This window comes from Camelus bactrianus, chromosome 11 (genome assembly GCF_048773025.1).
Source record: "Camelus bactrianus isolate YW-2024 breed Bactrian camel chromosome 11, ASM4877302v1, whole genome shotgun sequence".
Classification (NCBI taxonomy): domain Eukaryota; kingdom Metazoa; phylum Chordata; class Mammalia; order Artiodactyla; family Camelidae; genus Camelus; species Camelus bactrianus.
In genome coordinates, this window is record NC_133549.1 from 58,944,570 (window position 1) to 58,970,593 (window position 26,024).

Below are 26,024 nucleotides of genomic sequence, written 5' to 3' on the forward strand. Positions count from 1 at the left end.
TGCAATAATAGTTTCTAAAAAATATTTAAGTCCTTATCTGTTAGAGATACATACAAAAGTATTTATGGATGAAATAATAGGATGTTCAGGGTTGCTTTAAAGCATTTCAGCAACAAGTAAACAAATAAATAAACAGCATATGTAATGAGAGAGACCAATGAACAAAGAGTGACAATGAATTGATGATTGGTCAGTTGGGTGACAGGTACATGTTGGTTCATTATTCTCTTCTTTAAAAAAAGTCTAGGCTGTTCATTATCAGAGGGAATTAAGTAAAAGGATTAGGTAACGTACAAAGGAAAATCGGGAATGTTTAATCAGTTGGAAGAACTTCTTTTCCCCTGATGATAAATTCAATATTACCACTGTGCAAATAAAAAAAATTCGAGCAACTTCCAATTATCACACAATGAGCCACAGAATTGAGAATTTCCAATTTCTAACTCTAAGTCAAACTTCTGAGAAATTACTACATGGTTATATTTGACACTAAATTTAGGATGACCCCAATGTTACTTTGCTTTTCCCCTTATCTTTTATATAGTGAAATAATGATTTTGAAATTATACACGGATATATATACATGCGTCTATATTTTTGCATTTGTAAAAATGACATTTACTTAACCGTATCATTGATATAGTTAAACCTGATAATGGAACCCATGAGAATCACCCAAGTCAAATAACAATTTCAAAGCAGTAGTATGGTAGAAAGACCCAGAATAAATAAAGAATTCAAAGACGTAGGGAATCATACTGGCTGTAACTTTTACTATGTAAATTCAGGCAAGTCATTCAACCTTGAGCACCAGTTTCATCATCTGTACTATGACTGGATTCCATTACATGCCATCCAAGGTTCCCTTGGTTCTAACATCCTACAGGCTGAAATCTGTCTCTCCCATATCTACACCTGTTCAGGAACCCAGTGCTCACCACAGATTATGACACCTCCAATTTTAGGAAGGCTCCAGGTCTCAACAAGCCTGACTGATGGAGCAGCACAGAGAAGTCTATTTCTGGCCTTTCTCATCGGATGTGAATGCAAACCAGGCAGGGAGTCTTGGAGTTGTATCCCAGTCATGCAGAAGGGATTGCCCTCAGAGAAGAGATAAGTGTGCTCAGTTCTCTGACAGACTTGCATAAGGGACACCAACAAAGGACACAAGACCCCTGGGGGAGATGGAGGGAGGCAGGCAGACAGGAAAAGATGCTGCTGATCAATCACCTGTGAGGGCAGTTCTCCCAGGATTGGTTAGGTGTCCCCACCTAGTGTTCCGAAAGTCCCTGTGAATAAATCTCTGTGCATCTGCTGCACTGATTTATAATTATCTACGTGAGCTCTTGGGACAGAACCTGTGACCCCGATTCACAGTTTATCTCCAGCACTCAGGACAGCGTCTGGCATTCTGGATTTGCGTTTGCTGGAAGAGCAGTAACACAGAATGGCATGGAAAATATGAGAATTGGCATGTTGAGAACATTCCATCGAAAGCAGCTATAAATTTTAAGTAGCACATTTAAAAACTGGCTTTCTTGGATACTAAAATGGTGGAAGGGAGATAGCTCAAGTGGTAGAGTGCATGCTTAGCATGCACAGGGTCCTGGGTTCAATCCCCAGTACCACCTCTAAAAATAAACAAACAAACCTAATTACCCCCCCTCCAAAAAAAGAACCTGTAACTTCTTATTCATCTTATTCATGCAAACATAAAGAAGTTTCCAACCTTCTATAGCAAATACAGTAATACAATTTTTAAAAGATGCTTTTCAAAATTGACTTTAATTTCTAAAGGCTTACACTGTATTAGTTTGTATTATTATTTATAGTTTTATAATCAAAATCTTAAAGTTAAAATTCCATGCTATTTATGCTCAATACTAAGTTTTTAAGCTGCAAAGTCACATGTACTTCTTTCTAGATTTAATAATGCAAATATATTATTTGTTCTAAAACTTAAAGCTATGAGCAGTTGGAGGGATAAAAGAAATATAAAGGTCTAATTCTTTAGAGGGGAAAATAAACAAAGTATGTTGTGAGAAATCTACACTGTAAGTTTTCTGAAGATATCAACTGTATTTTATTCATCCTGAAATACCCAGAATATCCAGTACATCACCCAGAATCACCCAATATGTTGTATTGAAAGAACAGAAACAAGGAAGTAAAAAGGAAGTGAAGAAAACGAGTAAAACATTTTAGACGCAGTCTTCAAAAGTGAATCAAATCTCTCAGGTAACCATTTTGACCCAGCTCTTCACGAAGCAAAGACTGAAGCAAAGGCGTTTAAAGCAAAGGAGTTTCCTAACACTCAAAGAATGAACCAAATGAAACAGAAGGACATGAACAATAGCTGAGCATCATAGATGGACCAGGTCTTTAATAAACTGTGATTCTCAGATTGTAGTGCAGTTAAAAATGATTGCAAGGCGGAAGAAAGAAATTATGGTAAAATGTGTATCTCCAGTTGCCAGCAGAGAAATTCTGACTTGGAAAGTGTATTTAGTAACCCACAACAATCTCTGGAAATTGGACGTGGGGCTACATTTTTAATAAATTACTCAGATAATTCTGATGCTGTTGGTTCATGGGTTACCCTTTGAAAACCCTGGGCATCCAATCAAAATTTCCTTGTAAGATGAGAAAAATTATACCTAGGAATAAAATTTAGGTCTTGGTTGCTTTTTCCACTACACATAAAGTATGGGAAAAAAGGTGTGGGAGAGGGTAAAAAACTGGGTACAAGTTTTCACATATTTAACTCGATGAGCTAGATACCATCTGGATTTTCTTGGCCTATCAGCTAATTAAAATGCTTCTCAAAAGTAATTCTGTTTAAAAAAACTCCCTTAGGCCAATTTTTCTTTCACTCCGAAGTATAAATGCTCAGACAAGCGTACACATGCCATAGAAGAGAAGGGGGAAGGTGAGCAAGAAAGGACACTTCAGTGATGCCTGCATGGGGCCCATCAATCACCCAACAAAGATTAAGATGCACCATCGTGTAGAGGAAGAGCTCTTAAAAGGCTGAAAAATGTGTAAGAAACAATTGCACAGTTTTATTGAAGTATAACTCATATCATACAAATCATCCATTTAAAATGAAAAATGCAATGGTTTAAATATAGTCAGAGTTGTGCAACCATCACCACAATTTTCGAACATTTTATTACCCACCAAAGAAACCCCACCCCCACCAGTAAGTACCCCCTATACTCCCCTTCTGCCCCCAGCCCTAGGTAATCATGAATCTACTTGTCTCTATATGTCCCTCTTCTGTATATCACACGTAAATGGAGTAATACGTTGGCCTTTCATGCCTGGCTTCTTTTGCTCAGCCTTAGTTTTCAAGGCTCATCCACCTTGTAGCATGTAGCATGTTCCTCAACCTTTTTTATTGCTGAAAAATGTATTTTTAAACCAAATATTTAGAAAGAAAGAATTATTATAAAAGCCTTTACTTATTTATGTTTTAAACAAACCTATCATATGCTGGAAGATTTTAAGGTGTTTAAATCAAAGAGTTGATCCTATGCGATATAATTCAATTTACATTCTTGGCAATTTTTGCCCATATCCACGAGTAAACTCTAACCGAAAATGCACATCATATACTATATTTTATACTGATAAGATGAATTTATTAACTTATTCTAGGCAAAATTATAGCACTATAAATGACAATTGCTACAATGGCCAGAGCCCATAATGTCAGAAAATTTTGAATCCAAAGGAGGACAACAAGGTAAATGTGAATAATAGAGGACTTGGAAATAAAAACTTGCAGTTTTTGAAATATCCAATAGATGTAACTTACTACTAAGATGTAGTAAGTTTAATCACTCATGTCCCAAAATATAAATTCTGAAAGGACAGGGCCATTTTCCTTGTTCACTGATACATCCCAAGTACCCCAGGATCAAGACCAGTGCACTAAAAAAATTAGTTTGTATGTTACTAGTTATTATGTTATACATTATGCTAGCTTAATAGACTTTACTTTTTAAATGACTTTCTTATGAAGATAACTTACTCTTTTTAAAAGCTTGAAAAAACAGAAAATCAGATTAAAGTCATCTGTGGTCACACAACTCAAAGAACAGCTACAGCTAGTATTTACTGCATTTCCTACTACCTTCTTCTGTGAATAAACAGGCATATTAATTGGTATATTATAGTTCAAGTCACATTCCACCATTGCTTTTCAGTGGAACATATCTATGTAATTTAAAAGTCTTTAAATGTTAATTTCATGGATAATATTTTGCAACCATATTCACATCTTATTTATAATATATGTGAAATATAATATACACACTAGGTCTGAAGGAAAGCATGTGCTTGCAAATGAAGTTCAGTACCAACTTTTTAGAAAATGTAATCATACCTCCATTAATGTACTAAGAGCAAGCCTTCTTTATAGTGGAAAACAAGACAAAGCCTTCCTATAAGCCGAAGCTATAACCTGAAGCTATGCTGATATACACTCAACAGGGTAAAAACCATCTAGTTCTCCACATTTACTCATCCAGCCACAAAGCGCCATATACCAGGGTGACCTTCGCGAGATTTGCTCTAGTAACCCCAGCTTCTTCTTCCTCCAAACTTTCCCTCCTAGTACCCAACCCCTGCATCACCTCCAGCTCCCATAGCTTTCCACTGCCCTCCCTTACTGAATTCAGAGAGAGCATATGGGGTCATCCTGGGCTGGAGGCAGTAGCCTGGGGTACTTGTCACAGTTCTAGCACCACAGATCAACTGCCTCATTATTCAAAGCATGACTGTCTCAATAATAAAAATGCAAGCTCTACACTAGTGGTTCTCAGAGTCTTGTCCAAATCAACATTGTCTACAAACTTGCTGGCACAGTCTTAGGGTCTTTCTCAGTCCTACTGAACAAGAAACTCCGAGGCAGGCCCAGCAAATTTGTTTTCACATGCACCTTGCTTCTGATCAAGTTTGACAGCCACTGTTCTACACTTCTTCAAATCTCCAGCACCTCCTCCTCTACCCTCACCAGGAGCTATTGCCGCGGCTTCCTACTTCTCAGAAAGAATATATGGTGAGGGAACCTGGGTTATGTATCCTGAATAAATCACCTGTTCTTTAGTTTCAGATTCTGCAAAATGCAAGGAGACCTCTTTCCTAAAAACATGAGACTGCTCAATCAAAAAAACCAAAAAACAAAAACCTGCCACTATGAATGCAAAGCTGAGTAACACTTTAAATTTTTTGAGAGGAATCTATGACCTATTTCTTTATCCACAAACACTACACCAAACATTCTTTCCATTTCTTTCTTACTCCACCAACACTTTGTGCCTACTGTGTTTAGAACTATAGATGACTAAGAATTGGCTCAACTTTGAAGGAATTTTTGGTATAGTCTGAGAAATAAGACAGGAAAGATAGTGCAGTGAGGTATTTTAAGCACAAGAATAAAAATATATCCAAGGTACAATGATGCCCAAGGAAAGACTGAGCAAATGACTGACAGACTGTGAGGTATCACGCCTAAGAGCACAATCCAAGAGTCTAAGGTCAAGTCCCAGTGTCAGTGCTTATTGCCTCTGAGTCCACAGGGGGGCTGCTTCATCTCTCCGTACCTGAGTTTCCTCATCTATAAGACAAAGACACACTAGCGTCTACTTCATAGTTTTTGTGTGGCTTACTATGCACCAAGCACTTAGAACAGGGCTTCTCACACAGTAAGCCTGAGATATAATGTGTATTAGTCACCACCACCACCGCCACCACCACATCCTCCTCCTCAGCTCTCCTGGGATGTGAAGGAAACAGAAGAGTTGTGAGACCTTTAAAAGAGAACACTGACTGAGCTGAGACAGTAAGCAAATAAAGCAGCATGAGCACAGGTACTACCAGGAACAGCACTCCACACATGTTCAAAGAAAATAAGAAAATCCATCTGAAATGCAAATTTTGATTACAGTGTACAAGAAATACAGGGCACGAGATGAGGTGACGGTATGGAAGATGATGATACGTCACAGCAAGGAATTCCACGTGACAAAGGGAAGCTGCTTACTGTAAACAGGAAATATCACAACCAGACTTAACTTTAGGAAGTTGACTTAGTAGATGTGAAGAAGAAATTGCAAGGTGGAGCGGCGTGAGTGAAAATGGAGAGATCGCTGAAGACAACACAAATACCAGAAGTAGCAAGAGCCCAAAATGAAGCAGTAGAAACATAGAGGTGGGGGGAGAAAAGACGCAGAAAAGAGGGCGAAGAATTAATAGAATTTGGTTACTGACTGGTTGAATGAGCCAAGATGATGCCTGGGGTTTTAGTTTAAATAACTTGCCAAGTTGGAAGTAGAGTTAGGACTTTAAGGTAAAGATAGTAAGCTCAATTTTGGATTATCTTGAATTTAAGACTTTGCTGGCAGTTCCAAGTTGAGTTTTCCAGGAAGAAACTAAATGTATGGATATGAAATTCTAAACATATTTTTGGATTGACTATATTGATGTGGAACTACCACATCGAGGTGGTAGTTAAGCCATGGGAGTAGATAAAATTACCAGAGAGTGTGCAATGAGAATGTAAGAGATGTTCCAACACAATCCTAGGGGTTATATTAACATATTAAATATAACGTTATATTTAACATTTCAAAGTTGGCAGAGAAAGAGGATAGTGGCTACTTTGATTGTCTAACATCCAATGTACCTTACCGTAAAATCACCAGAACATGCCAATCATGATCATGTATTTAATTTCCCCTGTTAGGAAAGACATGGGTCCAATTTAGGTCAAAGAGAAGTATGGTGGGAGACGTCTGAGAAAATTTTCCTTGTTTTAGGAGAGGAAAGAATCTGACCTTTAATGGAATTGGTGAACTAATCTATCAACCAGATCTGAAGCCTGTCCCACTTCTAGACTGACAGCTATTTGAGAAAATAACTGTCTTTTATGTGTGAGTCAGATTGAGTCAGGGTTTCAGAAAACACCCTGACTGATTAAAGATATCCATGCTGGAGATGGAAGGAAATCATTAGACTGGAAATAGGTAGAGCTATTATCAAAGCAAAGAAGAAAAAAAAATGTCCATATGGAAGGCATAAGAGATACACTACCTGATCCATGAGTCATGTGTATGTATGTATATGTAAAATTTATATTGATATGTATTTCTATATACCTCAACCTGCTCTCTCTCTTGATCATTGTATTAAATAAATGCATGATTAACAATATTAAACATACTAAATGTTTACCTATTCTCTCTCCAAAGTCTAACCTAATGTCTGGCACATCTTTTGCAAATAACACTTATTTGTAAGATGAATGAAAACTGTTCCAGTAAGGTCAAGGGTTTAATATTAGGCTTTCTTTTAAAAAACTGATCAGTTTTATTTTCTAATTAGTTACTATGAGAGATGATCTCCATTACATTTAATACACATTTTAAAAGGTAGGAATCTTGATACTTAAAAACATCAAATCATGACATAAAAGTATTATTACTTAAAGTTATTAGACACGATATTACAGAATTGTTGGTACAAATACTGGATACAGATAAATATAGCTGTAGCCTAACACAATCTGTGACTTTATCACTCTAAAACATCACCACAGAGCAAGAGGAATTCTACAGGGGTCAGCAAAGACATTTACAAACCTGGATAACTCTACCTTTAAAAGGAACTGAGAAATTAACAATGCCTTCTCTATCAAAGGATCAGATTAACAGCAGATGGCAGAAAGAAACATGTAAACCCTCATTCTCTCATAAGAGAGAGACTACTACCTCCTGTAAGAAATATCCATAAAGTAGCAGAATGTTCACATCAACAGCAAGTTACAACAGTCTTGTGTAGGCAGATACGGCAACCTTAAGTAGTTCCACCAAAGCTGCGTAAACCAATACCAACACTTCAAGGTCAGTATCACATAAAGCGGTACTAAAACTCCTGAGGTTATGACTCATGCCAAAGTAGCAGAACCTCACTATTCAAAGTGCGGTCCCTGGACCAGCACCACTGGCATCACCTGGGAGTTGAAAGGCAGATTTGTGGGCTCCACACAGATCTACTGAATCAGAATCTGCACGATGACAATCCTTAAATGCTTGGTAGACACGTTACAGTTTGAGGAGCACGCTTCTAAGAGTTTTCACCATTTGACCTCATGCTGAAATTCTCACTGAAATAACACAAAGCCCATGACTTCGGACAGGTAGTCTCAGTTTTAGCGCAGTGCTCAATTGTTCATTGTGTGCGCGGGGCTTCAGCAAAAAGCCAAGGGCCAACAGTCTGATTCAAGACCCAACGATGACATGACAACTGCCTTTTTATGAAGTACTGTGAAAGCACTGTAGGTAATTTCTAATACTTAGAGAGGAAATTTCTACAGTCTTACAGCAAATTCCAACATGAAGGGTAAAAGGAGGAGAAGAAAAAACAAATGTGCAATTATGTAATTATAACATGAAGTGGGGCAAAGAGTTAGAAGTCATCAAGCCTCAAGCTGAGAGGCAACCGTTAGTTATGAATTCTTTAGAAGACCCGAGAGGCTTGTCTTTAATAATTAACTTGTCTTTGCAAATCCCTATTCCAAAAGGCATTTAATAGGTGTTCTTATAGCTGATGTAATCTGAATTAAGGACAGATCCCTGGTGTGTGCATGTTTCATTTTTCTGTCTTTTCTTGGCCCTTCACTCTCCCTGCCCCTGGATTTCAAGAATAGCACAACTGCCTGCTCCTGATTTATATGACCAGGGCGGACATAGTGACTGTCACATTAAGGAGATCAATACTGAATGAATGAATGAATGAATGAATGCAAGCAAACAAAAATGAGTCTTTGCTTCTCCTGATGAATGATTTAGTATTTGGAGAGGGACCAGTAGTGACGCCACCAAGATTCAACATGGAACTTTCTTGCTGTAGTCTCCAGTCATCTACTGAGCCCAAGAGATGCCCTGAGTAACTAAATATCAAGTAGTGTTTACCAGTCCAATGAGAACTGGGACATTAACATTTCCTGCCACCTCTCCGTGCATTATACCGACATACTCTCAGCAGACTCCATTATATTTATAATGGCAGAAGCATGAGTGAAACGCTTTCTTATTCTGTGAGCAATCTGGTTGCTACCCAACAACTGAAGATGAGTTCAAAACAAACCATCGTTCAAACAATCACGGCAAAATTAATTGTATTCTGCCTCCTATTTCTTTATAATGATTATTTCTTCATCATTAGAAAATTGCATAGTATTCTATCTCTGGGGAAAGTCAGTCTGCTCACTTTTCTCCAAAATGACTTTAAGGAGGAAAACTTCCATATAGATATTGGCTTTCCTTTTTATTATTATGGCTCATTTATTCAACTTTAATTACTTTAAAGGCAAAAGAACCTTCGTTCTAAGAAATATGTTGCACTTCCACTTGGTATTCCTGGCACAAGCTTTTGAGACAAAAATAAAAATAGATCATCCTAACATACAAAGGAGAAAAGCACAAGGTGTGGTCAAGCTGAACTGCTGTGCTGGGAAGTGGTTTAGAATCAGATGGAATAGGTCTCTTATTTCTCACCCATTTTAACCACTTCGTTGCCTCTTTATAAATATACCAAGATTTAGATAGACTATGACTAGTGTTCAAATCTCCCGAGAAAGGACTTATTTCAGGAAGAATTTGTTTTACTTTTTGAATACAAAACAGGCTTTGAAAAAGAAATGGCCCTAGTGATTTATAATAAACATGCACCTGGTATCAATCCTCTCCATAGCATACTCAGAAAGAGAGACTGTGGTTGCCCTGGTAGTTACTCAATTACATTCAAAAATCCCAAAAGCCAACAATAGATGACATACAAACTGAAGTCCCAGGCCATGTGTGCACAGAATTTGTACATCTAACTGGTGATAAGCAAGCACAGAAAGGTATAAAGCAAAATCCTACAGGGGAATTCAGTGCATGCATGTTGGAGCTATGAAATTTTGTCCTTGTTTCATTTTGGTATACCTATACATGGCTCTCGAAGATCTTTTAAAGAACAACGAAAAGGCTCCTTTGCTTGGAATTTTGTGGAATAATATTTACCGACTAAAAAGTTCCAGCTGATTAGCACTGCGGCCATGTATTTTAAATCAGATGCTCAGGACCCCTGTCACAGCTTTAACTACCTAGGTGATTCTGATTCACATCAAAAGTTGGAAAAGCACTGTCCTCAGTCATAAAGCAGGAATTAAGATATACCGTGCAAAGCACAGTAAAATGCGCAAGACAAAAACAGTTGCTATAGATCAATAAAATTTCACTCCTCGATCTAGACAATAGAACTTTCAGCATCTCTCAGTAAGAGAAAAGATTTTAGAGGTTTCATCTGCAGTTGCACCTTCCCCTTGTGGGAGCATCTGTTATCACTGTCAGATTCCTGACAATCCACCCACAATCCCGACCTCCACGTTGCCTCTCATCGCTCTTCTCCCGTCTCACATTTCCATGTCTCTACCCCTAGACCTTTCTCCTTGAACCATAGGACCTATTTCACTTTCCATGTGGAATTAGAATGGTTCAGACTTTTGAGGTCCGAGTGATTTTCCTAAGAAAACAAACTCCCATTTGCAAAGCACTCTTTGTAATGTGTAGTCTTTCAAATATGTTGAATTCGGGTATCTTACTGTTAAGAACTTTGTGGAATGAAACTTGAAGTTAGCTTATTTTTACATTTAATTTTTACAATAATAGATTTTGCAGTGCATTCATTAACTTTTGTATTGAAGTATAGTCGATTTACAGTGATGTGTTAATTTCTGGTGTACATTAACTCCTTTACTCAGTCTTTCATCCCATTCCATCATCTTTAAGTGATTTGACTGATTTTGCCAGGCGGTCTGCCATGCCAAGAACTAGTTATCATTGTATGCCATTAAAATACCAAATTCAATGTGGCCAATAAAATACATTTGTAATAAGATCGCTATAGTCATGTTAAGGATAAAGATATAAGAAGTACTTCACACTAACCCAACGAAAATGATTGATTTCAGTGAATACATACTTGTCATATCAAGTAATTGATTAAAATAGTTCAGGCACATCATGGCACATTCTTAATCACCATATGGTAAAGTGACAGTTTTTTGTAACCACCATTCACTTATTTGTTATAGCCAAGGACCCTGTGACATTGTCTGCCAGGTGTTTCAGGGGAGAAAGGACAGATGAAGACAAGATCCCGCCCTCATGGAGCCTAGCAGCCTAGATATGTTCACAAAAATTAATTAGTATCCTGGTTACTTGACAAAAATATATAGTCTCTCTCCAAAAGGTCATGTATAAAGCCATACAAACCATTTCTGAAAATCCACAGGCATCCTATTTATAATATGCCATGCAACAAGAAATGTATTCAGTTCCATTTGAGCACCTGTTAGTAATTATCAGTCTTCTATAAAGTGTGTGATTTATAGGGCTAGCTATATATACAATATACATTTTCATGAATAGTCAAAAAAAGGGAAGTCTTTTGAAAATTATACACAACTCATGAGATGTTATGAAATCTCTTTATCAAGGAGTCAGACAAACATCCAAACATCAATTTGGTTTGACCTTTTCTGTCCAGATTAATGTGAGAGACATGGAAGGAAAACATCACCACAAGAAAGGGTACTTAAAACAACGTGTTCCTTTAAGTCTGGTACCTCTTTTCCTCCTAAGCTCAGCTCTGCAGGGTGCAAGGTTGGCCTACAAAGGAGCTAGGTCCTGAGAGCATCAGAATGCTACTTCTCTGAGGGACCAGTTACAAGAGAGTGACAGGAGAGCTGGGCCAAGTTTGGTGAAATGCTTTAAGTGGATTTTAATTTACTGTCTTATAAAAAATCTCAAACAGGCAACATAGAGAGAGCTGTATAATTAAGTACCATGCACCCATGGCTTAGCTTCACTGATAAACATAAGGACGGTCTTGTTTCTGCCAGACTGCTCCCAATCCTTTCCACCTACATACCCACTGAATTATTTTAAAAAATTCAGAACCATCTTTCAGAAACCTCTAGGTTAACTAAATGCTATCCATTATAAAACAGACAATTAATTATTGGCACTTATCAGAAGCCAGGTAGCTTGACTAACTTACCTGAGTTGCTGCTTCATCTGTTACTTTTTTGAGGTGTAACTGACATGCAACATTGTGTTAGTTTCAGGTGTACAACATCATGATTTGATATTTGTATATACTGCTGCCTACTTTATTGACCAGGAAAAAAAAAGAAAAAAGCTACAATCTGGCTTTTGTTTACTTGCTACTAATAAAGCATTACAGATAAGGTTGATCTTGCTTCCCTAGATGTTGTGTGACTGCAGGAGTTCCACGAGGAATGATCCTTCACCCCAATCATTTCTGCCCACAGGGTTATTCCCTAAATCTATCTTCTTAACTGAATTTTCACCTTAAGTGTTATTCATCTGGGTTTTGTAAAGTGCACTTTGGGAAGGGATACCACGCTGAGCACCAGTCAATCATGCATACTCTGCCTCCAATCAGTCTTTTGGCTTTTGCTGGAGACAGCACATGATGAAGAAACAAGAGTGTCAATTTGTAGAAGGAAATGGGAAAGTATCTGAAACACAGATACACCAGATACCCTACACACACACACACACACACACACACACACACACACACACACACACACACACACACACAGAGGAAGTGAGGCGAGGGGTTGTGGGGCACAGAGAGAGACAGTGGGAAGGGTCCACAAGCTCAACATCTTTCAGGCTCTACCCTAATGGTAAGTGCAGGTATTCTGAAATAACACTGAAAACAGAGTAAGGTTGTGAGACAACAAAGAACCCTAGAGCAGTGATTCTCAATGTGTGTTAAGAGCATTACCAGCACAGAAACAAGTAGGATAATGTTTCAAATAGATTCCTGAGCCCTGCCCTGCACCCACTCAGTCAGAATTACCACTGGTAAGACCTAGGAATCCGTATTTTATAATGAGCACCTCTGGGGAATCCTCAGGTGATCCCTACAGCGCCCAAGATGGAGAATCATTGCGCTAGAGGGTTTTAATGCCTCTCCTTGAAGGACTTAAATTCTCGCCTTAAAATCTCTGTCACACAAGTACATAATCTGCACTTCCCAATTAGACAACAGTGGTAATTTTACCCCTTTACTAGATAAATATTACTATTTGAAAATACTACCTACCTTGAGAGATGCAAATAAGCCGTAACTATTCTGCCTTCCAGGACTTTAAAGTCTCAACTGACCTATGTAATCATGAACTGGATCACTAAAAAGTCAAAAAAAAGGACACTATAAAAAAACAAAGACTTCTACATTCAAGGGTATTTTTTACCAGTAAGACAATTTTCTTCAAGCTCAAATCAATGCATTTCTCCAAGCTTTCGATTTTAACATAAGCCGAGGAGGAAGGCAGTGGGCAGGATGGGGACAGAGAGCAGACAGGAGGTGGGTGGGAAGGGCAGAGTTAAGATTTCAGAGTTGAATGCCCAATCTAATCTGCAAACTACATTTCAGGGAACTCACTTTCTCAGGGGGAGTGCATTTTTCTTTCCATATTACAAACCACAGTGCTGCCAAAGGAGAATGTACTTCATATAAGGAGCAGCATTTAAGTAATGAAAAGTTGTCCTTTCAAAAATGACACATTTCAAATGTTCTCCTAAATGACTACAAAATATCCTAAATTCAACTAATAGAAAATATTTAATCTAGAATTTTTGACTAGCTAGAAAAGTCTTAGCTAAAGTGGCAAAGTTATCTGAAGCCTCAAGGCTGAGCTGACAGCAACCAAGGTCCCAAAACTATAGTGATAGTTCAGGTGGTCACATTCATAATTGAACCTCTCAGACGACAAGATGCACTCTTCCTGGATGATAACGTATATTACATTAGCAAACAGAATCCTTTAAGAAGCCCCTTGAATGACAGCGGGTTCCAAAAAGGAGTACATACAGAAAGTAATGTCAGGCTCCAGAGTCAGAGAGACCTGAGACCTACCCTGGATCTCCCATGTTCTAGCTGTGAGACCATGGGACTCAGTTTCTTCATCTAAGAAATGGGACAATAACGGCACAAACTATGTGACTGTCATTAAGAGTAAACGAAAGATCTACAGAAAACATTTGGCAGAGTATTTCAAAGCTCTTTAGTTAACTACAACTTTAATGGTTCATCAGATAGACTTCTTAGAATAAAATTACACATGCCATGCTTAAGTATGTAGCCTTCTTTTATGACTATGTATTTGAAAATTTACATCCATTTTTACTGCTGTAAGTCAACTAACAGCAAACAGGTTGACTGTGATTCTGTTGATGCACTGGTCTTTAAACTTTTAAAATTTAGCTTTTATCATTAGAGGACTTTGGCGTACAAAGAACAATTTTTTTGAAATGAAATAACCATCATTAGCCAGAGAAACCTAGAAACTAAGAGTTCAATTTAGATTTCTCTGCCAGGATTTGCTATGAGGTTCTTAATGAAGGGAACAACCATTAGTTACTATCAGTAATAAAGTAGCAGTGATGACATTTATTGATCATTTCCAAAGTACCAGAAATGCCTAAGCACTTATGTGGATTGTCTCACTAAATCCTCGTTAGCAACTCTGTAAGGCCAAGACCTATTATTATCACCATTCTACAGATCAGGAAACTGAGGCTTTTCATCAAGTCAAGTACATTTTCTACAGTCACATGTGCAAGAGCAGCGATTTCAGTTCACCCAGTGTGAATCTGGAACTTGCGCTGTGGACCACCAAGCTGTACTGCCTGCAGTCGAGGACTGGAACTCTGTCTCCTTACTCCTAATCCATTCTCCCTTCCACATGCCATGGAGTGTGGGACAGGCATCAGCAATGTCATTCAGCTTACGAGAAACCAGTCAATCCCGTCAGATCTCACATTCTCCTTTCGAAGTTCCCCCACTCCTGCAATGGACTAAGTCTTCACAACCTGCTCCCCAAGTGTCCAAAGCCCCACACAATATCCCCCAGAAGAGATGTCCACCCAAGATCAAAACATTCTTCACATGGTGCCCCTGGGACCACCATCTTGGTTGGAGGACAGCAAGTTTTATGTTATCTCTCCCAGATAACGTGATACATTAATTCCACTCTAATTCCACTCTGATATACATTTCCATAAAGCCGCTAAAGAATGATCCTAACAGAATTTTACACCGAGTGAAAGTAAACGAGATGGTGAATTAATTATTTAAATAAGGGAACAAAAGCGAGCTAGCAAGGTCTGTAAGCAAACCAAACCTTTATCTTCGTGTATCCTTATGATGTATTTTATTCCCACATAATATGTAGTAGATGTTTATCCAAAACAAAAAAACATTAGATTTTAATAGTAGTGATGGAAGTAAACCTTGATGGACAGCAAAGATCCAAATGGCAGGTCTGTGTCACTAAAACCTGTCCACAGCATGTGGATAACTGCTAACCGGGCAGTGTGAGGGCAGCAGGTGCAATCTGGCTGGTCCTTTATTGTTTATGACAGACACGGAGAAGGCAGTTTTCTTTATGCATGGCCAAACAGATTAAAGGGTCCACTCTGCTTCTGGTATTTCATGCATCAGTTAATTGAGGTTGACTACTCACTCTTAAGTGTTTAATTACAACAAAGACTTAATGGGTTACTGGGCAGAAGGATTTTTTTTTTTCCTGGAAAGAAATTACTTTTGAATATGGCAGTAAGAAGTCCATTTGAAGAATGGAATTAAATAAGATTAGTTATTAAGTCAGTGTGGTTGGGATACTGAGAAGGTCTGTCCAAGTCTCATCTATGAAATATTCTTGTTGATTATTTTCATTTTTAATATTTTCAATCCTTTAGATCCAACTTCTAGTTTATCCAAATATGGGGGATGGAAGAACAAATTAAAAGACATCACTAAGATGAAATCAGAAAAATCACTAAGTAAACTTTTCTATAGGACAGCTGACCACGTTTCATCAATTCACTGACCAGAGAAAAAGTTAAGAGAGAAGTAGAAATTGTACTAAATTTTAAAAGCCCTGAATGATATAACCAAATGCAACTAGTAGAAACTGGTTTGGACCCTGATTCAAACTATCTGTAGTAAGTCACTTCCGAGCCCTTATGGGAAGTCTGAACACAGACTAAGTATTAGAGGTTAAGAAGGGTATGGAATTTCTATGTGTGATAATATTATTGTAGTTAGGTAAGAAAACGTTCCCCTTTTTTGACAAGCACAAAGTAAATTAAGAGTGAATGACATGTCTAAAATTTGTTTTAAAACACCTTAGCATCCCCCGTGCAAATAAAGGATAGTAATTATGGCAAAATGTTGATAATTGTTGAAAACGGGATGATAGGATTTTAGGTAATTTTCTCTTGTGTATAATATTTTTTTAAGTTTCAGAGTCTAGAATTCTAAATGTACAAAAACTATTATACAGTGTTTCAAATCAACATGAATTTAAAAATGCCTAATCTTTGAAAATTATAACATAAGTAGCCATAGCAAATTATGTTTTTGAAAGAGCTGACGTTTTACCGGCAGACTAAAAAAATTTATATCAAAGTTTGCTCAACATTCATTTCTTGTTCTGCCACTAAGCTTTTCCATTCGTCTGTCTTTAATATTTAACTTATGAGGGTTAATTATTGCTCAAATTAAGCATTAGCCATCCTTCTTGGAAAATTACAAGAAAAATACAATTAAAAGTTGTTCCTTGTCAGTATTAGGAGTTAAGCCTCAGATTTATTGACATTTCCAAACTTACTGATAGCTATTTGACATGTGTTATGTACAGTTACTTATGATGCAAAATCTGTCAGAGGGGATAGTGGTAAAGTTGGCGTGGGGAAAAAAAAATCAGGACACTCCAACTAATTCACGATCTTCCAGTTTCGGGGGACGGGGCAAAAATTAGTATCTATATTGGTAAACTGAAATCAGTTAGAAGTTTTAGGGGAAAAAAACTCTTGATTTTATAGAAATTCAACTTGATATTTTCCAGCAACAAAAAAAATTATAATCCAAAACAGATCAAGTAACCTACCATGGTTTACCCAGTGAAGGTATATTTCACTGTCACCAGTGTGTGAGGTAGGTTCAAACTTGTCCAGGCAGCCCTCAAAAACACCCTGCTTCTTCAGCCAAGTGCATCAAGTTTCCTCATGCAATTAACTAACCATTCATATTCACAGGAAACCCCCCAGATCCGTTTCTTCAGAAGAGCACAGCAGAGGAGACAAGAGACTGGGTGATTACTTCATGTTTTCAAATGTAAACAATAAAACTGATGAGAATGCTCCCTGACATAGAAAAATACGCAAATCCAACTATTTTCTTCCCCATCCAGTGACATTGTTTTAATACAGGAAGGCACTGTCCTCCTAAAAAGCCATCAAAATGATTCAGCTTTTACAAGGAAGGCAGCCTGGTTGCCATCGGCACTATTTAAAGGACTGTGCAATGACACACACAGAAATAAAAAAAATATCACCCAAGGAAATTACAAAGTGGCTCTAGAAAGCCGCCCCCAACCCCGACCCCAAAATTAACAACTTGGGCTATTTGTGAGCTTCTGTTAAAGAGAAAGATATGGCTGGGGCATCTTACAGGACTTAAGAAGATAAGGTATAAACCATATACTCCAAACATAAAACACAATTTACCAAGCTTGTAAGTGATCTTTAAGGTTCTCAGAGGAGTCTAAAGAAACTTTGATTTCCCCGAGATCCAAGGCTCTGGATTTCAGTAGTTCAGTGATGCAGACAGAACTGCTTCTAATCATAATAGAAAACTCGTGACCAGGAGTCCCCCAGAGAAATCTGTGATACTAGAACTGATAACATGATGTTTATTGGGTCAAATCATAATGTTGACTAAGATTTTTATTTCTGACAAATAAACCAGTCATAAAACTTACAAACATACAAGATTTCAGAATCCAGAAGATCAACTAAAGGTTTCAAAGGCCTGAAAGGCATGGCCAGTGTTCAAGGCCTCGTTTTGAAAGTTGAACATTCTGAAAGTTATATCCCTTTTCAAAGGATGTTTCCCATCTTTTAAAAGTGAAAGTAGCCATGTTTCAAATAAATTAGTGAGAGTAATATTCCATCATAGCTCCCCATTTGTGAGCTATGATAGATAACATTTCACTGAGGAAAATGACCACCATTATAAAACGAGATTTATTCATACATCCACTCAGCAATTAGAAATTGGCTGTTGGAAAGTGGTAGGAGTATGAAAGTTGGTGCTTTGAGAGGGAATCTGTTTTCTATTAAAGTAATCATCCTCAAAGACTAATGTGTCACAGAGCCTAACAATTAAAAGAATCATCCTCAAACACACAGCATCTTAACATATCCTGAGGAAAAATACACAACTGAAATAGGTCTACATTTGGAATGCGCAACACTGAGCCTCTCTAGAGTAAAATTTCTAAAGATAATGACACTATTTCTATTTCTTTATTCTAGACAAAGCTGATAAAGAGCAGGACCCTCAGGGGGCCCCAACCTCTGCCTCCAGTTTGTAGAAAAGCTGAAGCCTCCCAGGACTCCCTGAGTCGTGGAAGAGCAGGCACAAGCAGCTGATTAGGACAAGGATGCCGGCCCGGGGGGGATGGCGACGACTCTGACCACCTATCACAGTGATTAACTGAGATTACTCCATTTCCCTTTAAAACTTTCACGGCTGAACAGAATCTTTGGAGGTGATTTTTCGCCCAGGGATGGGGGGGGGGTGCTGGATCCACTAGAATGCAGGCATTCTGATTAAAAGCTACTTTTTTGTTACCATGGCTATTCCCCTGAGGATCATACCCCTGCCCCTCCCTCAAATAGAAACCAGTTACTCTCGTCTAAGTCTCAGGAGGCAGCTGCAGAGAGGAAACGAGAACTGGTTAGAACTCAGTCCAGGATGGTGGCGGGTTTGACTTCCAGTGGACCTTTCGCCTCGTTATACGCTCATTGTAATCTATTAACAGGCTAAATGACACACCCACCAGCATCAAGACAGTTGACGATTGCCATGACAACCGGAAAAGCCCACACAAGGACTGAAAAGCTCAAACAAGGGCTGATTGGCTCCATCACACCCAGAGGGAGGACAGAAGCCTCCCATAAAAGTCCATGTGGCCTGACCCGGGCCAGAGCTGTGTCTGCCAGACAACTTGGCCGACAGCTTCCTTTCCCCACTTGAGCACTTTCCTTCCTTTCCCTCTTGAGAAGTAATAGTTTTCACTCTATCCCTTTGCTTCAGCTGTGAATTCTTTCCAGCTGCCAGGCAAGGACCCACACTTTGGTGGGCCACCTGATTTCGGGGTCTCACTATTGGCTAACAAAGCTCTAACAAGCCAATGAACCCAGGTATTTTCTAAGTATGTCAACCTGACATATATCAGAAAAAACACTTTCAAGCAGTGTACATTTTCCAATAACAAATGAAAAGAACAATCAAAAAAATCATCAAGGATTGATATTTAAGTATAACTTTTCTGGGTCTAATTTTTAACCAGAGTGAAAAAAAATATTTCTCAACAAAAAGGAATAGCCAGCTAGTAAACTGAATTACTGGTTTCATGAAAAAACAAAAACGTCACTATACTGTTAACTCCTAGAAAACTGACAACAATGGGAATATTTAAAGGACTTAGCTATAACAGCCCTATAATATTAAAAAGCTGCTTAATACTTTCAAACTCTTTCAGAGTACATCCTTTCAATAGTGAACCGAATAGGAATTCACACTCCTATTTAGCTTAAAATGCTTTAAATTCCCTTCTAAATATAGATCTAATGTTTGAACAAGATGCTAAATACATTCTTCAAATATTTAAAAAGGAAACTCCAATTGCACTTCTTTCATTTAAAACTGTGATTTCCAACAAGAGATCTAATAATGCTCGAGACTTTAGGCAGTTGCTAATTAAGCGTGTTTTACTTCGGGTGGGACTTCAAGCTCTTTCAGCCTAGAGTTTCTTTCCTCTGAGCTACAAAGACCACTTCGTGGTGACTCCATCACCGTAGTATCACAATATACTCAGCTTCATTCCCAACTGGCCGGACGTGAAATATAATGCACTGCGACCCGGAGTCACATAAAACACCAGCAATGCCAAATGACTTCCGATAGGAACCGCCCTCCAAAAAAGCACATCCAGCAGGCCTGAAAGTGAAGCCCATTTTTCAATCTTTTAGCCATGCCAACTAGAGACGCTTACTTAAACCAATAAAGCCATTTTTGCTGGGAGGACCGGTAAAGGGAGTGGGCTGCCCAGCTAGGTACCACGGGGTAAGGTTAAAGTAGACAACACTTACCATCTCTCTTAGAACACACAGTTCGATAGAATCCATAGTACCTGCATATCAGTATCTTTTTTAATCGCTTTGCTGACTTTTAGTCCATCATATGGCAGCACGAGTAAGAGCCAGACGGGACACATAATGAGCAATGCCCAGTGCCATGTTCACTTACCTGTAAAAGGAAAAGCAAAAGGTTTAAAACCCTCATCGTGAAGGCAATTATCTCCTCACATCTCTACTAATTAACTTTGACTTAAAGCAGATTATGTGATATAGAAAAAGATAAATATAACCTCATGGCCTTCAATAACACCTTTTGGAAACAGAAGCTCCCTTCCCCCACCAATAAACCATGAATTCTTTCCCAGGTACAAGATAATTGGATACAGAAGCAGGCTCACTGTTTTCCTTAAGATGAGCTGATAAATAATTCCTCTACAGTGTGTTAGAGAGATACGACAACAGAACAGGGGATGGAGATAGCAATCTCTTAGATCCTACTCAAGAAAAGTATCTTGGAGGTGTATCCCTAGGAAGTATCTAATGATTGTCAGCTTTCTGTATCTGTTGTAGCTCTTTCTTTATAGGATAAAATGGTGCTAGTTACTGCTGGGATTTTGCCAGTGATCACCCAGGCAACTGACAGTTAAAAGAACCATAAATAGAGCAGCAAACACCATCCCTGTTTACTGCCCTGAAGAATTTTGCCCCTGTACACTTCAGTGTGCATGTTTTAGCATGAATATTCCTGTATAGGAAATATCTAAATACTGATAGGATAGGAAAGGAAAGCATAGGAAATATCTAAATACTGATGCACCAGGGACATAATTAACAACAAAAAAAAGGTAAAATGTAAATGAACCACCTCTGTATGTATCTACCTAGAACCATAATAATAGCTAATATGAGTTCTTCTCATGTGCTAAGTACCAAAGTATCTTAGGTGTATAAACTCATTCTGTTTTTTCAAATAACTCTTTGAGGCAAGAACTAGTATTGTTTAACTTCCGGATTTGTAGAGAAATTAAGAAACTTGCTTGGAGACACATGGCCAGGAGTGACAAAGCTAGATTTTTTTATTATTATCATCAACTCAGATTTCACAGAATCCTGAGTCAGGACATCACGTTCCTTTCCCTCATGGGATTCATTTTGACATGTTACTGAAAGCTAGAGAAAGAGTCTATAATTGTGCACTTCAAAAAAACATCAAAATGACAATGTGGCTTTACAGCTGTTTTCTGTAAGATAGAGACCATCATTCCCTCAAAATCAGCTACTACCAGGAAGTGCTTAATAGAAACCAAATACCTCCATGGATCTAAGTGCACAAATACCAATCTTTTTGTCCTTAGACTAGCCTCACGGAAGTTTTTTCAAGGACTGTTCATATAATCTGGTATATAGATTATATATTATAAACATACATACTAAAGCCTTTTACAGTCAATGACATCTTCCTTCCTTTCAAATGCATCCCTACATGGAAGCTATGTACTTACTCCACTGCAACAGCTTTGCTGTAACTGGTATTAGAATCTTTTTTTGGAGCTATATTCAGACATATGAGTTCTACAGACAATGGTCTCTATTTTTGGTAACAGCATTTTTTTAAATCATAGATTTTTAGGAATGTTTTTACTTTTTATTGAAGTAGTCAATTACAGTGTGTCCATTTCTGGTGTACAGCACAGTTCCAGTCATGCACATACATACATATATTCGGTTTCGTATTTTTGGGCAACATAGTATTTTTGACTAAAAAACCTTATTACCTGGGGGTGTAGTCTTTCACCTAGTACCAAGTAAGATTTTCAAAAAGCAAATCCCTCCTTATAAAATATTTGTGCTCATTACAGTTTTCATGTGGATAAACAGGCAGGTAGGTAGACAGATGATAGATAGGTAGATGCGTATGGCTGTACAGAGACATCTATGTATCAAGGCAAGTATCGCTTCAATGTGCACAACATTTTCTAGAGTGAGCTTTGAAGAGCGAAATAGTCCTTTGAATGTCCTGACATGTGTGGTTTTTTCCTCTACTAACATCTCATTTCAATCATAGAAAGGATCTGATTCAATGAATAGTCATTGATTACTAGCCCGTGCCAAGTACAATGGTAAGCATTTTTAGATGTAAGCTAAATTTACTTTAGTAAAAAATCTTAAGGTAATATGATTCCTATTTTACAGATAACGGACTTAGAAATGCAGTATGAGAGGCTCAAGTCAACATGGCTATTCACTGGGACTCCAGCCCTGGTCTCCAGACTGTAAGACATTCTTTGGACCAATAGCTTCCATGCAACTGCATGACTGACCATCTCCTCTTTATAAGGATACAGTGGGATATGTGCCTACTGAGTGGGAGCATTTTTCTGTACAAGGGAGAAAAGGACATTTATCAGGCCAGGTCACCTTCTTTCTTAAATTACTATTTTAGTTCTGTCTCATCCATGTTGACTCTTCTGGACACCACCTGAACTCCCCGGAGGGAAACTAGGCATGTATATTCATTTACAAGCCAATTCTAGTTCAAACAGAAAACAAGACTGTCCCAAATTTTTGTCTCTCCTATCTTCTGCCCAGAATCTGTTAGCAAGAGAATGCTGACCATTGAGAAATATCTTGTTACTGTCACTGTAATTGTTACTCATTGGCGAATTACAAAAGGAATATGACAAGAAAAGGAGTCAGACTAAAAAACAGAAAGGCCACTCCGAAAGTCACTGTGCTTTTTGCGAACTCCACAAGATAAGGTGGTTGTTGTGGTAGAGGACTAGCACTAACACATTTGTGCTTTGACCTAACAATATAGTTCCATTCCAGAATTGCATAATACAAGCTATTAGCAGCTAGAGATAAAGTAAGTGCTTAATGCATCTTCGAGATTCTTTAATACAGGAGTTTTTTTATGCAAATAGCAATTCATGTCTCAGAATATTATTTTCAAAGCATTTGCAGATAATTGCACATGGCCTCCAGCTTCTTTAAGCACATTCATCCACAGACCAAACCTCAACTTCTGCAGTACATTGAAATGATAAACCAGGTCTCCCCAGTACCTGACTACCCTCCTGCTTTTTATCTACCAGTTCCCCCAACACAACCATTAGCAGGACAGTGGTCAATGGCAGGAGATTTTGCAAACTGAATAGTATACAGATTTTCCTTTCTAAAGAGGAATTCAATCATCCCTCATAGTGACAGAATCTCTAGGACACTTTTCAGTCTCAAACATCAAACAAATCCCAGGCAAAGGCCCACTGAGTCAAAATAGTTATCTTGGAATTATCTACATTCTAGAAGTATTCGCAGCTCTTCATATAGAGTATAGGGTAACCAACTTCACTGTGGAAATCACCTTTCCTGGATGCATAAACCTCATTGGATTCAGAAAACTTTCACCTTTTGCATCACTTAAAAAGAGTACAACATGCATCCATCAATCTGGTTTTATCCTGCATTGAAAAAAAGGTCATTTTAACCTCCCCAGAGACAGGGATGTAAATAAAACAACAACATAAAAATAGAATTGAATAGGGTCATTATATATCAGCTGTGACTGAAAAACATCATTCATTCACTTACATCTTGAGTTCTGTATCAAGCAATGCTAATTGCTTGGACTTTTTAAACTAAGAATTCTGAAAGGAAATAGCCATCCAATTAGTGGAAAATCCCCACTGGTTTTAAATGTTAAAGTTACCACCAAGTGGGAAAGTGTCATGGTATATACACTAGGGATTATTTTCACACTGAGGAAACAGCAAAATCATCTTTCCACAGGGGGAAAAAAAATCTCAACAAAAAAACTGATTATTCATTGCAATGTAAAGGAAAATGATTTTGCTGCTGACTTAGGATGCTATCAATAATGTCCTGGCTTTAGACATTCTTAGCCTCTTAATAGAAGGAGGATTGTTTGAAAGATTTCTGACAATCTAGAAAAGAATCACTGAGGGAACAGAATTTCTTTTTGTGACACTATTACTGATGGCTATGGTTTTGGTGTAGAACAGAGACATTAAGCAAAAGAAAACTTTCTTATTTGGAGTATGTATGTATTAATAACCAAGCAGGGTTAAGTAGCACAGCAAGAGCTGGGAAGTAGCAGTCATGGTGGGCTGTACTGGGGGAGATCTGGGGAGCTCACCTAAGGTCAATTCAATATATAGAAACAATAAGGAGGAACTGGTTTTCATAATTTAAATGATTCATGCTTACTAATTTTCACTGAAAACCTGCACTTAAAAATTTTCTAACCATGAACAAATTTTATGTTAAAAACAACAGCTTTGTTTCAATTCATGGGATAAGGAATGAAATCAACTGACAAAGAAATCTGAATTTGTTTCAAGAGGGAAACATACTTCTACTCGTGTCTTCTCACTCAACTATGTGTCTGCCTCCCTCATGAAATTGTTTATAATAGAGAGAGCAAGCAGCTCATTTGTCTTTGTATTTCTAGAATCTAAAACAAGACTTGACCCACACATTGTATTCAATATTGCTCGATAAATGAATGAAGACACATCTAGGTGTGAGGTGCTCTGGGGCACAAAGACGATAAGACATGGCCATCGCTCGTGAAGACATGAAAAATTGGCTGGGGATATTTAAACATAAGAAGCCAAGTACCAACCAAGGTTCTACTTTGTAAGTAGTTAAGTTATTTGTTTTGATTTGATCACCTATGAAAGTTCAGATCAGAAAAGACCACTGTTAGATTGGCAGAGGGAACCAGTAAGGCTTCCTCGAGGAAGTAAAACTCAAAGGAAGTGAAACTGAAGGGGTATGAGTCTTTGAAAGCTAAGAGGTGTTTGGCTGGAATAAGGGTTAGTGTTGAGTAGAGAGGAAATAAAGGTTGAAAATCAAATATGGGTCCAAATTTGATAGTCAAATGGCTTCAAACTGATAACACACCCCCCCCAATACACTTTACTATTTGCCTTCTACATACTGTGCAAAATTAGAAACTCCATCTGTATAATATATTTAAAAGATTGTATAGCAGTCACGAAATGGGAAACATTTGTTTTTTAACATTCTTATGTATGACACCAACTCTGGCAATAGTAAGAAACAAGTAGCTATTACAGAGTTAGAACAGCCTTAAGAAGTAGTCTGTGTCATCAATCAGCAGGTTGAGAAAATGAAAATTCCCAAAAGGGGAAAACCCCGCCAATGAGGAATGAAATTCAAAATTGAGTAAGTTGCAAGTTAGATTCAGGCATTAAATAATCAAAAGGGCCTGCTGGCCCATCCAAACAGGGCCTGGTTCGCCTGGTTGATTATCAGCCCCAGTTCTAACACTTCTGTGCTCAAAATTGCCTACCATTAGCTGCAAGACCAATTAAACATTTTTTTAAGATAAAAAACAAAGAACAATATCTAGTGATTTGCCTGACGGACTGCACGTGCGTGAATGAAAGTCTGGATTAGAGAGATCTGTGAAGCTGTACAATGATCAGGGAACTTGAATCCCATGTCTGCCAGAATCAGTGGCACTGCCCTGGGAGACTCCTCACACACCTCAACCTGTTTCCTTATCTACCCAATCAGGGTAAGGATATGTGCCTATAGCAATGCTTGTAGGATTAAGAAAGATGTTGAATGAGAACATTGCATGTCATGTGTAGCACGTTCAAATGTTCAAAGACCAGAAATATTCAAATGACCAAGGATAGTCTACTTTAAAAGAGAAAACTTAACCTA

General features: G+C 38.0%; 1 protein-coding gene across 1 annotated transcript in view; it reads right to left on the reverse strand.

The window, feature by feature from the left end:
• ANK3 (ankyrin 3) overlaps positions 1-26,024 on the reverse strand; it is a 472,635-nt gene that overhangs the window by 395,752 nt on the left and 50,859 nt on the right. The window lies entirely within an intron of this gene.